Source organism: Hippocampus comes, unplaced genomic scaffold (assembly GCF_001891065.2).
Source record: "Hippocampus comes isolate QL1 unplaced genomic scaffold, H_comes_QL1_v1.1 scaffold110, whole genome shotgun sequence".
NCBI classification, from domain to species: domain Eukaryota; kingdom Metazoa; phylum Chordata; class Actinopteri; order Syngnathiformes; family Syngnathidae; genus Hippocampus; species Hippocampus comes.
This window is the reverse complement of record NW_017805498.1, coordinates 132,134-146,956: the sequence shown is the minus strand read 5'-3', so window position 1 is coordinate 146,956 and position 14,823 is coordinate 132,134. Positions and strand designations below refer to the sequence as shown.

At 41.6% G+C, this 14,823-nt stretch overlaps 1 long non-coding RNA gene across 1 annotated transcript in view; it reads left to right on the top strand.

The window, feature by feature from the left end:
* Window positions 1-1,194: 1,194 nt before the first annotated feature.
* The window catches only part of LOC109520019 (uncharacterized), a 27,279-nt gene continuing 13,650 nt past the window's right edge, over window positions 1,195-14,823 (top strand). Inside the window, exons 1-2 of the long non-coding RNA XR_002169069.1 lie at window positions 1,195-1,418; window positions 4,328-4,387. This is a non-coding gene — a long non-coding RNA (uncharacterized LOC109520019). The remainder of the gene's footprint in view (window positions 1,419-4,327; window positions 4,388-14,823) is intronic.

The window sequence follows — 14,823 nt, the reverse complement described above, 5'->3', positions numbered from 1 at the left end:
CAAGTTTATGAGTTTGAAAATATATATAACAATATATCTTGTTGTGTACTCCACTGCATATCGGTTGAAAAGGATTTTCAAATCATAGCATTCTGTTTTTAATTTAATTTTGCCAAACTATTAACCTGTTCAGTACTTTAGACCATTTGAAATACAGTACAGGCAAATTTAACACAAATGACTATACAGTTTTTCTGTGTGCTACTGACTGATGAGGACAGTGTCTTTTCTATCGAACCTATTATAAACTGTCCAAACAATATTTATCAAAGAGGGAGAAAGTTTTTGGTTTTGTCTGTCTTTTGTTTGCCTTTAATTTTTCATATGTCAATATATATCATTCAAGTAAAAACACTCTGTAGTAATGGCAAAATATAACATTTTGATGGGTTCTGTTGTGGCAGGAAACATCGTTAGCGAATGCATAGGTAAAATTTCGCTCACGCTGCTGGACCAATGACCAATTATGAACAGGTTCATCAATCATGCAATTAGATTTTGAAAGATTTTGTTCGAAGAACCCTGTAATTACTTTCAAAATGACATATCTTTGGCAAAATGTAGTGTCTTTGTCCACCATATTTGCTGAATGTTAATGTCTGCGATCTTTGTGCAGAGTTAGCATTGTTTTGTGGTTTCACTTGCAATGGGAGTTCATGTTGCAGGCACATTGACACACGTGTATGTATGTAAACCCCCAAATTGTGAACAAAATTCTCATCAAGTATCCCAAACTTTTTTTTGGGTGGGGGGGATTTTGTTTGCTGTCTTGAAATTACCCTGTAAAACCAAAATTGACATCTTATAATAATGAATAAAATAATATTTGGCTGATTGGTGCCTCTGTCAAAATGGAAAATTGTGAAATATGAATTACCTGGAGCGCTTTGGATCATTAAAAGTGACATTTAAATTTATCTCAAGGTTTATTGGAAAAAAAAACTTTTTGTTGTTCTAGTGAAAAAGATCAGTTTTGGGCCATTTTAGAATGTGACTCAGCCTATTGTGAGAGCCGCCTGCTTGCTTTCTCTGGGTGGATACAAGGGCGGAGATTTCAACAGGCGGGGGCCTTTCCTTCATGTTGCCACACACACACATGCACACACACACACACACACACACACACACACACGCACGCAGTCCCCTCGTAATGCTGTCACTTCCACTCCAGACTGACATACTAAAAAGCACACACACATACACACACACACACACGCACACACACATGCACACACACACACTCGCACACACAATGGAAAGGAAGCTGGGGATTCCTGAGATTCCTGTAGACAAAAAGGTGTGAACTCGGGCAGCCGAGCAGCCTGGGAATTCTGTCGCGGTGTGCTCGGGTAGCAGCTTAACGGCCGACAGAGGTGCTGGTGACACAGCAGCAGATAAACAAGACTTACACAGATAAGGTCAAAGAATTCAAACAACAGAGGAAAAGTTAAGGAGAGGTGGGCGGAATGCAACAGATAACAAAGACGACGTTAAAATATTTGGGATGTTTGGGAAGCGAGTTGTTAAGACATTTTTCAGAGCGATTCAATTCTCAGTCTTGCTGTCTTGTCATTTTTTCAAACTGAATTATTACATGTATCAGGTCCCATATTCTAACGTTGGAAATCTATACCAGAAAACACTTAGCTTGCGTTGGGTCTAAGCAGCAACTATAGCATTAGGCTAGTAAAACTACATTTCCTGTGATTCTTAAACATGAAAGCAGGAAGTAGTTCCACTTCCGTATGACGAAAAGAGATGCCTGCTTATGATTAAATGCAGGAGAGAATGAGTATGTGAGCATAATAGAAAGAAATTTGAATTGAATTGCTGGCGTTCATCCATACTCAAGGCGCTCCAGATTACGAGGCGCACTGTTGATTCAGGAGAAAATTTAATGATTTTAAATGCGCTCTTTTTCCCCTTAACGCTCAGCAACACACCGATTTTAGTAACCTCAAGCCGACCAAGCAAACACTTGCTTCGCTTTGTTCAGCATTCTTTCCTTTGTTTGTTAGCAGGATTACGCAAAAACTATACAAGAGATTTCTATTAAACTGTAGGGAGGGCTGCCGGATCTTTCAAACAATGCCACATTAAAATTTGCTCATTTGGAGATTTTGTGGTCACAGTCCACTTTCATTGGGGCCAAGTGGTGCATTAATCAACCCTCTCCAGTTGAATTCAGAATGACGCTAGCATTCCAATTGTAAGCCATCGCAACTGAGTCTTGATATCCCCAATGCAAGACCTCTGGTACATAAAACAAACGACATGGAATGACGCTGGAACTCACTATGTTTGTGACTGAAGTGTTTTGATTATGGGATGAATTGAAGTAGAAAATAATAATAACAATTGAAATAATAATACAATCACAGTAATGAATAATATTGCTGTGAACATCTGGATACACTATTATGTTTTCATATAATTGATATTTGTCATTGTAACGCGAAACCCAAAATATGAACCAAACCATGGCTTTTCTTAACAGTTCCACCCCTGATATAGTTATTTTACAGAAATATTTAATTAGCCTAGCTATAAAATGATTGACGGTAGGTAATAATGATTGCTGACGCATTACAATAATATGTATTTTGTTAATTCATCATTCAAATTTTCCACAAAACATGACAGATGTAGATCGTAACTAAGAACTACCAAACTGATTTTTTTCAAAAATTTGCTGCAAATTTGGCGGAAGCTGCGGATACAGAAATAGCTTTTTATTGATCATTGTAAAAGTTCTGCACCTTCCACAGAGTTTTCATTTGTCTGGGAGTTAGCAACCACTTTGTAATTATTAAATTATCTAAATATTAAAATTATTGCCACCTACATTTGCAGGTTGCTATTGTTTACCTACCATTTTTTGTTTGTTTTTGTTTGAATATATTGTTTCACCACACAGATGGCCAGCACTCTGATGAGTGCTATTCGCGTTAAACGGGTCACTGTGGTTTTAACTTCACAAGGGGCTTGGGGGGGCATGCCCTAAGGAACCACATTGACTATATTTGGCTACTATGTTTGTAGCAAGCATTCAATTCAACTGTGATGTCATGGTCACGCTGGCGAGGCATGACTGCATGTCTTATCTGTGCCCACTGGACTTGTGCTACATTGCTGTCTGTCTGACCCTGACTATCCCTGCGTGTGTGTGTGTGTGTGTGTGTGTGTGTGTGTGTGTGTGTGTGTGCGTGTATGTGTGCGTGAGTGCATTACCCGGTATTAACCCCGCAGAAACAGGTAAAACGCTGCAGCTTCACCCTTGACGCATTTGTGTGACATAGGAATTTTTCCATGATTATGAGAATAATGACAAAGCACACACACACTGTTATTTTTATGCCACACAAAAGCAGCAAAACTATTTAAGGCGGCAGTATCGAACTTCTGGCCTGGGGCCAATTTGGGGCCCCAGGTATTATTGGCCAACAAAGCTTCCTGCATGGGTGTATTTTTTGAGAGCCGACTCTGACGCAACCAACCTCTGCCCAGCAACCCAAAAACATTTGCCAGTTCTCCACCAATCACCAGGCGCTCTGTCACTAATGCCTGCATATGGTGCCGTCAGAAGATTATGAAAAGACCGAACAGTCAGTCACCCTGAATTTCCACTGCAAATGTCAGTTAACTCCTTTGTCAAATTCATAATGTTGTTATTATTATTATTATTATTGTTCGGACTATTATTTTTTATGGTAATCAGAATTGGTTGATGATCCAACCAGTACTTGAACACTGATTTCAGGACAATACTGTTCAATACTCGTGAGTATTGTTGATGACGAACATAACTTTCTCTTTAAAGATTCCATTGTTATGATTTCATTAACAATCAGAAAGAAACACATTTGTTCAACATGCAGCATGGTTTGACTGTCTTCCGTGAACGCCTTTATATTTTTTCCTTAATCCTGCAAATTGGCACTGAGTTAAATAGCATGATGAACTGAGAGGAAAAAAGAAGCATATGATGAATCCCGAATTTAAATGCTCTAGTATGCTAGCGTCCAGCTAATGTAGCCTTTTATAGCTAGCCTAGCCTGTTAATTCAATCCTGTCTGACTTTTAAGGTAGTGGGTTCTACATTTATTGACTAGTTTTATGTTTTCAACCTTGTGAGCTCTGACACACACACACAAACACACACACACACACACACACACACACACACACACACACACACACACACACACACACACAACAATTTTGTTACGTTTGCAGTCTGCAGTCCTCATACGTCTTTGCACATGGTTAATTAGTATGACATTTGAACCAGTAAATTCTATTGACATCTCATTCTTTGACTTCACAGGCATGTTGGAGTGGTTCCCACCCTCACATTTTTAGGACAGGTGATAAACGGGGTGAAAAGGTGACATTTCTTCAACATGACTCATGTTTGATGAGTTGTTTGACCAGGAAGATGTGAACACATTGAATGCAAATTCTTATTCTCCTTCTCAACAGTAAATATTCTCTGATTTCTAACAAAAAAAAAAAAAATCATGGAAGTCAAGGGGATTGCTTCTAAGACTGCAAGGGAAGCTCAGCTTCCCCTAAAATGTCCAAAAATAAGTGATCAAATACATGTGTGTACATACAATTGTGTGTACATGTCATTGACTAAATATGCGTGACAATGCGCTCAACCTTTGTTCCGAATCAGCTTCTTATTACTGGTTACGACGCGACTCTCTTCTCATTCATTCCCGCAGCTTCACTGTGCTTTAAACTGTGTGAACGCCGAGCGTCTACAGCGGTGTTTAAAGAGTCATTGGATAAATGATGGTTTTGTCCCGCCCATCAAACGCTCAGCGTCTCTGGGAGTCTATGGACAGTGGGCATTTATGGGCTGGCCCGGACACTGAGCTTTTCTGCATGATGATTGGATGATCTGTCTGAGGCTGAATCTCTTTTTGATTGACAGCGAAATGAGCCAATCACCGATCTTTAGTTGCAGGCATCGTGGGAGCAGTTTTCAATTCTCATTCTGTTCTGAGTTGAACTGGAGACTTCTTCTAATCATCTGTGCGACACTCTCTTTGTTGAAAACGACTAGCGACAAATTCATCTTTTATTTCTGGTGGGTTTTATTGTAGTTGCTGTAGTTGTAGGACACTAGTTAAGTCCCTGGAAAAGACGCCTTGTTGGTATGACAGGGTCACAGTTAATTTTCTTGAAAAGGAAAGGAGAGTAGAATCCACGTATAAATAAACGGACACATTTTATGATGTAGGCTGAAATTGAGCTTCCCCTCCTTGACAGACCAGCATCCGCCACTGATGGAAGTGCACTATGACTTGATGCTACTCGGGTCATATTAGGCATATTTTGTTAATGCTCGAATAGTCACAACAGAACAACATGTGTCGCTACGTCATAACAACACCACCCAAAGTGCGGGAAATTCACGGTTCTGCACCATTACTTGGTGTTATCGGGGTAAACCCCAGGTGGGTGTTCTAACTACGGCCCGCTGTGCATTCTTTCAAAGACATGGCGTGTACTCAAAATAACATTTGACACGGCCTGCAACTCTATTTTAAAAAGTATGTTGGGGCAGCGTGAAAGCAGACAACCACATCCCAGGTGGGTATAATGTCCCAGACAACAACTCCAACAACTACAAATAAATTGTTTTGACCTTCGGCATCCCCCTCCGTGTCAAAGTCCGTTTTTTTGAACATATCACATTAGTGATCCTAAAGTAAACAGTGCTACAGAGAATGTCAACCCACGACAGATTCTGCTTCTTTTGGTTCTGAATGTGGAGATGCGCTCTGTGCACATCTATTGTAGTGGAATACAGGGCCATGGGAAACCCCAAAATCCTGAAAAATCCTTGTTAACAGAAAGCTGTGATATATTACTTTTTCAAAATAACTATAATATGAACCGTACAACCAAGATGCAGCCCACTTGATTGATGGTATTGGCATGCTTGATAAATTCAAGTTAAAAAAAAAAAGTCAATCCTTTGAATTTCTGTGTGTGGCCATCAAAGGAACACGTGTGGACACTCATGGGTTAAACGTAAATGCAGGCCTTTTTAAGAATACTGACGATATGCTGCAGAAAAAAATTATTAATAACAAAAATCATCTGCTCCTGAATTAAACAAATTCTTCCTTGACTTACTTCCTCTTTAGTGAAGTAGTAAACAAATGATTTTTTGGACAAACATAATATGCTTGCTTAAAAAGAAATCCAAGCGTATTTCCTCAAAAACAAAACCGCAATAATGAAATTATTTTCTGTGAATCGCAGTGTGTGATGCAACAAAATCCGATAAGACTTAAGAAAGGAGCGTTACTGTAAGTAACTGTAAGTCAGTCTGCAGGACTCTGAGCTTCCCAAAAAGTGACTGTGAAAACGACAAATGCTTTTACAGAGACACACAAAGTCCACACTGTCAGCGGAGGTATGACGGCAATGTGACTCGTCCGAAAGAACGACTCTCCGCTTCGTCATTGCGGCACAACCCCTGCCTCCTCCGTCCTCCCCCTTTCCTCTTCCTCTTCCCTTCAGAGGTGCGAGAAGGAAAACATCTCAAGTGAGTGAATGAGCGACTGTGCTTCCTCGCAGGACACGAGAGCGGCGAGCGCTGCTGCCAAGGCGGTGAGGGGTCACGCCGCCAGGAATGCGTGGTCTCTGAGGACCGCTGCGTCGCTCTCCGGCTCCCCTGGTGGAGAGCGAATGCCACGACACTAGGCGTGAGCGCTCCAAATCGCGTTTCCTGCTCTCACTTCCACCTGGCCCCGCCCCTGACCCCCTGCACGCCCATGCCGTCATCCAGCGCTTGCCCAGCAGTCCCACCCACGCCGCTCCCACTTGGCGCCGACACCCACGCCCCAGACTGGTGGACTCCCTGCGACTTTCCCGGAGACCCACCTTCCATTATCTTCACAACAGGCGCAACCCAGGAAGCTGCCGTGAACGCGGCTGAGCTCACGGGGTCGCGCTGGCCCCGAGCCCGACTTCCACTTCTGAGAAGGCTTGATTGAAATATGTAGAAATGTCCAAACCGTGTGTCGAAAATCCAAAGAGCCATTACACACACATGTTTTCGATGAAAGCATTCTCTCTATGTTGTCAGAATTTGACTTTGTAGCCATGCATCATAATATAAAAATATGAGAACATTTCTTGAGCTGACAGCGTTGAATTTGATACCAACAACTTCTCCTTTCGCTCGCAATACCCTACATAAGCAAGACTAATTCCATTCGCATTTGATGAAATGTGACCATTTCATTTATTCTGATCATTTTCAATAGGATTTAGGTTCAACTTAAAACTTTCCATAAAGAAGATTTATTGCAGATTAAATTGGGTGTGAGCTTTAAGCTTTAGAACAGGAACGTACTGGAACATTTACAAAATGTTTATTTTTGTTTAGCAACGCCACAGTTTCATGTGATGGAAGCTAGCGTTGTGGGGTTTGGGATAACATTCATTCATTCATTTTTCATTTTCTGATCTGCTTATCCTCACGAGGGTCGCCGGGGGTGCTGGAGCCTATCCCAGCTGTCTTCGGGCAGTAGGCGGGGGACACCCTGAACCCGTTGCCAGCCAATCGCAGGGCACACGGAGACGAACTCGGGACAATTTTGGAGTGTTCAATCAGCCTGCCATGCATGTTTTTGGAATTTGAGAGGAAACTGGAGTACCCGGAGAAAACCCACGCAGGCCCGGTAAGAAAATGCAACTCCACACAGGGAGGCCAGAGCTGGAATTGAACCCAAAACCTCCGCACTGTGAGGTTGATGTGCTAACCACTGGACCACTGAGCACTGCTTGGGAAAACATTATATAAATAAGTGAATTGATTGGTTTTGTTGATTGATTGTCAATTCATTTACGGCGTCTTGAAGCAACTGTGATGAATTGGCCTTCACTACTTGGCTGCAAGTCGCCACAAGAGGAAGTTTGCTGTCTCCAGAAAGCTTCTCAATATCATGGCAAGAAAACCTAAATTCGGAACACTCAGCAGTTCTGACACATCTGATAATCTGTGTTGATATATCAAAAAGCTTCATCTCAAACTAACCAGTCAAGGCAGATGTCCACCAACCTTGGCGTTTCATCACGATGCCATTCAAATCATTGCTGTGCAATAAAAAGTGAGTACACCCTCATTTTTCAACTTTCTTCCTTTTGATCAAGACATGGAGAAAACATATTTTTGTTGTTTTTTTACAAAGCTCACACAATTCTGAGTTTCATGTCTCTGCTCCAATTTTGAGGTCGACTTTCAACATGCATTGTCACCTCGCATAAGCAGTTTTAACAGAGAAATACTTGTTTCCACCTCACATGAAAGTCATGTCTGAGGGAGCGCAAGACGAAGAACCGCTTGTGAAATCGTCTTAGCGCGTGTTGACCCGGCACAGTTAGTCCCCTTGATGTCATTCCTGATTGCTTACGACTTTGCAAAAAAAATACACGCTCATGTGCGGCATGTGAGTGTGCTGTTCATGGCAGATTAGACTTGCTGGAGGTTTTGTCCCCAACGACCAACAATTAAATGTGGGGTGAAAAGGAGCGAGCGGTTCCAGCAGAAGCGTCATGCGTCCAAAAACCTGGCTGTAAATGCACCACAAATGCTCTCAAAGAAGAAAAAGAACCATCAACGCACAAAAAAATAAATAATAGCACCACACTACAGCGCAGGCCTCCGCCAAGATTTTACCGTTCATAAATCATGACACTCCCTGTTTAAGACAGTTTCTGCGATCAGCTGAGTGCACTCCGAAAAGAACAAGGCAGGGGGTGGCAATGAAAATACATCCATTTTTTTTCCAACATAAACAACTCAACAAAAGAAATCAGCGCACACAGAGTATGACGGAGGCAGTGTAAGGATTTTTGATTCCTGGTTTGGGTGCAACGCTTCCATGACTCAACAGCAAAAAGGCCACTTCCGCGTTCAATCAGAATTATGATGTGAAATGTTGGAGGAAGGCGGGGACGGTTTGATGGTCAGACAGACGGAGAAAAGACTTCTTTTCCACTCCATAAGCGCTTACAGCACTTGCTCCAAATAGCCATCCAGCAGTGTCCTCTCATTTTGGGGGTGCGCAACAGGCTGACTCACAAGCACCGGCCCACTCAACAACAACAACACCAGCACCGCCACTACAACCGCACGCCTCCTCCTCTTCCTCCTCCTACTCTTCAGCTCAACCCCGGCCGTACCCCAGCGTGGGAGGCAGCCCGGCCCGGGACCAGAAGAGAGCCCGGGGCGAGGCGCATACACACGCAGCCAGCGCGGACCCACAACTCTGGAGCCTTTTTTTTTTTTTTAATGCGCCCACGCACACATTAACACACACTTCTAGCCCACATGCGGTACCCACGCTGATTTTTAAAGCACCTCTTTAATGATGTCATGTGCGCACATGTGAAGGGATCATGCGGGGGGAAACACGTGGGAGTGTGTGGGCGCTACACGGAATGCGTGTGTACTGTAGCTACTGTTACATTTTGCTCTCACACACGCACACACACACACACACACACACACACACACACACACACACACACACACACACACACACACACACGCATGAAGGAAATACAGCAAAATATTCTACATTTATGGTCCATTACATTAGGTACACTTGCACAATCTAGTGAACCACATCCACAATTGTTGTCATGATCATAATGCTCATTTCTGAGGGATCCTTTCACAAAATGCTTGTTATTGTTCTCGCAGTGAATCATATTTAGAGGTGTTTCTAAGATTTAGGTTGAGAGGATCAACATGTTAGAAAAAAAAGCATTACAGTATAATACTGTCCAGTCAAGCAAGAAGAAAAGGGGAAACAATTTTTAGAGAGCTGGAAGAAGGGATTTTTTTTAAATGTGAAGAATTGGGATCGTATTTGCTTTTAGAATTGCTTCGTATATCGTCAGTATTTGGCCCACTGTCTTTCTGTTGCCTCATTTTATTACACCGTTGAAAAAAAAGTCTTTGGACATGCACATTTTAGCATATAATGTATTAACAGCTACTCTTCTACTTGTGTATACAGAATTGAAAAACAAAATAGCTCGCCACGCCATAACCATCACTTTTAATTTACAAACAGCACCACATAATTTCAATCAATAAAAAAAAACAGGTGAATATGACTGGAACCTTGCTTTTAAATAAAGTCTCTCAAACCTGATCAGAAATACTTTTAGAAAATGCTCTTCCTCATTTATGGCCACTTATTGCATTCTATTGATTAATTTTGCAATTTTCATTTATTATCAATCCATACTTTTTAAAGCCCCTTAGAAACCTTCCTATATATATATATATATATATATATATACACTGTATGCTGCAATGAACTGGATCAAGTATGCTACTGGCTACTAATGTATGCCCGTTACACCAGTGAGCAGAGCAAGCACAATAATAAACATGCTGTGAAATGAGTCGCTCTCTGCGTCTCTTGTATTGCACCTCACTAGATCCCACTGAATGTTGTGGCCAGTCAGTGCAGAATAATAAAATAACATTCATATGATTTGTGTGGGACTTACCAGCATGACGGGTCATCCGCGAAGAACAGGTGGAGGAGGGGCACGTCCCGCCCACCCTGTCCTGACACTGTGGCGGTGAGATCCTTAAGATTGGCTGGGTGTCACACGTTGTGGGACGGCAACACTGTGAAAGGGGCCAGATTGCTCATTAGAATATCTCACATTTGCGCGTGGGCGAGCATTTAGCAAGCCCGCCCCCTCTCTGTGGGCTCCAGGAACACTCATTCTCCGTCCAACGCTATGCGAGGTCCTGACCCGCCGAGTCTGTCCGCTACCAAGCCAGTCCAAGTTACACGAGTACATAACATGATTTATTCTCTTTTCGAACATTTATCTGCTCAAACATCAGATTAAAAAAAAAAAAAAATCTCAGGAAAATGCTCCATTATAACTTCAAATCAGTTATAAACTTCACTGCAATCACAAAATAATCATTCATATAGAACTGATTGTTCGATCGTCACATTATATATATAATATACACATATATTTTAATTTAATACGGCCTTCAGTGAGCTTTATAAAAACTGCTCCCTGCTTGGCAAATGGTGTTACGTGCACTATTTAGGCTTTACTCAGACACCTTCAGCGAATGCAGCATTGCAGGATCTGGCCCGAGCGCACAGCCACACGCGACTTGACATGGATGAATGTGTAAGTGCTTCCACTTTTTCCGACCATCTCACACACACACACACACACACACACACACACACACACACACGTCTAAAAGAAAGCTTGTGAGGCTCACTTGATATACTGCAGGCTTTTTCAACGTGCCCACTTTAACACCGCGACAGAGTTGACGCACCGCCTCTCCCCCGCAAAACAAAGTAAAACAAAATAATTCAAAACAAAGCTCAAGCAGGTCAATCAATAGATTGCGGCCTTTCCTCAATATTTGAAAGGGTGAGCGCACCCCCTTTCCCCCCCGGTAAAAAAAAAAAAAAAAAAAAAAAAAGATCATAACGAAGCCCATGATTAAGCCATGCACCAGATTTGACATCAAAGAGCAGGTGCAGCCCTCTCTGCTCCCTCAAAACGAAACAAAAATAACGCCACAAAGCCAGTCGGGGTGCACCCTGACTGTAAATTGCAGCCTTTCCCGCACGCACTTCCTTCAGCATCCCGACAGAGTCGGCCGGTGTACCCCTTCTCGCTCTTCCAAACCAAAACAGAAACAATGTCCAGACAAATCTTATGAGGGTTAGCTGACGCATCACCGCCAGAGAGGGTGCACACCTTTCTCCCACGCACGCAACCCCGATGACGATGGTACCGCAATATAGCGATTGTGCAATCATCACTTGACAGAAACACCAGAAAAAAACGGACTTATTCTTCTTTATCAAAATTCAACCATGTCACTGAATGTTTTGGAGAAAACAAGTGACATTAAACATTAAAATAAACAACCTCTTAATAGTTGGCGGCGGTGTTGATACTGGGCATGGAGAATACGTCTCATTACCAATACTTTGTCCCACACGTTGCTGTGTATTGATATTGTCGGTCCTGCATTCCGAAATCCTTGAGACATTTGCAAAAATTCCTTTCATCATCACTCTGTCGGCATGGCAGGTGAATCTGATTCCTCACGCATTAACACCCGCACGACCAGATCTGGTTGAGGACATGCAGCCAAAAGTAAAATCCCCACATTTCTGCTGGGAAGATCCAGACTTGCAAAATTGGTGTCCAAAGTCCAGTTTGTGTTTGCAGCATAGGGTCTCATTAATTTTGTTTAAGTGTCTGGGTATATGTCACAGATGGAGTCATGAATGAGGTGGACTCTGGTCCTTACCTGGACTTTGATGCATTAGTTCATTATTTTGAGGATTGCTTATTATTTAACTTGCATTGCATAGTTGGGGGTTTATCAAATGTCAATCAACCGCTCAAAATGATGACTCATCTCAAAGTAAGTGAGGAAAGGGTGCATGTTCCAAAGTGTGTGAAATGGCAGATCGGGCAGATGGGGATTCCGCATTACCAAACATGTTGTCCCGAAGCACTTTATTTTTTCCACTTTGCATGTTTTGACCGACATTTCAGGCAGTGACTCGAAATACGTTTTCAACTTGCTTGCTTAGCTATCATATACATTGGACATAACATGCATGAGACCACAGAGACTCGAACCTAAAATTGGCAGGTATTGGATTTTCACTGACAAAATGCTCACTTTCAAATGATCTTCATTGTTTCTTTACTATGTATTTAGTCAGTTTTTTCTTGGGGGGGGGGCTGTTTTTTTTAATTCAGACACTTTGGGATTGCTTTTAAGCACTTTATTTTCTGACTTATAATTTTTAAGCCCAGTTCTGGCTGTGAACTGGAAATTCTTGTTAAAAATATGGTGCCGTACACCATAAAACACGGTTTCTTTGCTTGTGCAGTTTAAGCAGGAGACCATAAAGAATCTCATTGTGTTAAAATGTCAAAATGACCATCAAGTGTGACAGGATTTTCATCAGCCATTGACAAAGTGTTACTCGATACCTCGTATGCTTCTTCTTCTTATTATTTGCTACTTCTACTGCATTATTTATAGCTAGAGTGTGGAAAACAACTGTATGTTTTATTTTATTTTTATGATCGAATCTTTTCTTGGTGACGACAAAATATTTGAACGACAAAGGATGTTTCCTTTATCCTTTTCCTGGGGTGGGTCTCTTTAACTGTAAATCGATGACGCCTGAGGTTTATGTTACCCCATCATCTGTGTAGCAATTCATTCAAAGTGAAAATGAACAATCATAGTGGCCTGCGGTGATGGCGTCAGAAGGGGAAATACACCTGCCGTGGGGCTTTACCGTCTCCTCCTCACCAAAAAGTCGTGACTTTTCCCTATAATGCGCCTCGTCGTCACTCTCACTCTGATTCGCCGCCATTTGCATGCAGCGCGTCGCACGGCGGGCATAAGCCAAACTGTGGCGGAGAAAGTCGACGACGCTCTCACCACAGGATGTGAAATTCCCTGAATACATTTTCGGGTAGCCTACTCTTGTTTGGTTATGAGTGCAGGGGAGGTTTCGGGAATTTTCTCAACATTTTTTTTCCCCCACCCGAGTGACATATTCTCAATTACTGTTCTCAGTCTTACATGGACGAGCTAAAATTCTTCATCAGCTCATCAAGGTGATGATTTTTTTTTTTTAAACGGGAAACCACCGAGACGCTTTGTTTCCTCTCAGTCAAAGAAGACTGAGTGTAATTTTCTGAAGGAATCATGACCAAAACACATGTGATATCTCGTTAAGATGGGAACAATGTCATTCAGACCGCACGCATGCTTCACACTGAGAAATCAGATGAAAGAAGAGAGGATAATTCGGGACACGAATCAAGAATCCAAATAAATGCAGAGAAAGGAAGATGGCATTTAAATCACGAAGCAAAGTCGAGATTATATATGAAGCGACACAGCGGCTGCAGTAGTCAATTAGAACAAATAAGACGCAGTCGAAAATTCAAGATAAGATAGGAGAGTGTCAAATATGACGATAGAAGACAAGTTAAAACAAAACCAAAATTAGGATAAAATGATATCAGACAAAAACCAAAGTCAAGGAAATGATGATGTATCAATAAAGCCAAAAACCTTTACGGGGATTGCATACGTTGCATGACAGGATGATATAAGACTGGGAAAAAAAAAGCCAGCAGTTATAAATCAGAATAAAATCAGAGATTGGATGTCTCAAGACAAAAGAAAGAAAATAAAAGAAGCGAGCCAGATGGGATGTATGAAATGTTTGTAAAAACAAATCATATCCGAATGAGGATGGTGTGCGAGATTTAACCGAAACCAGAGATTGGATCACATGCGACTTGGCTAAATAAAACAACAACAACAACAACAACAAAAAACCATCAACAAATATGAGAATTAATACTACAATAAAATAACAAATTGAATTGTAGGAGGACTTCACCCAAAAAAAAAAAGAATCGAAGCATGTCGGATAATATTGACATATTCAAATACAAAATAAAGTGATAGAAGCAAGAAATCAAAGGTAAAGAAAGGATAATGTGCCAAGAGAAAATACCGGCGCGGCCGTGATGGCAAGATAAAAACTAACACATACAAACACAGATATGAAAGGAGGAGAAAACGAACTAAAAGCACGAGATGCAATATTTGATTTCAAATAGAAGCAAAATGTAAGTATAGTTTGAATAAGATTATTATTGACAGAAAAGCACGGATGACATGAGGCTGTCCCAAAAAAAAAAAAAAAATGCAAACATTAACAGGAT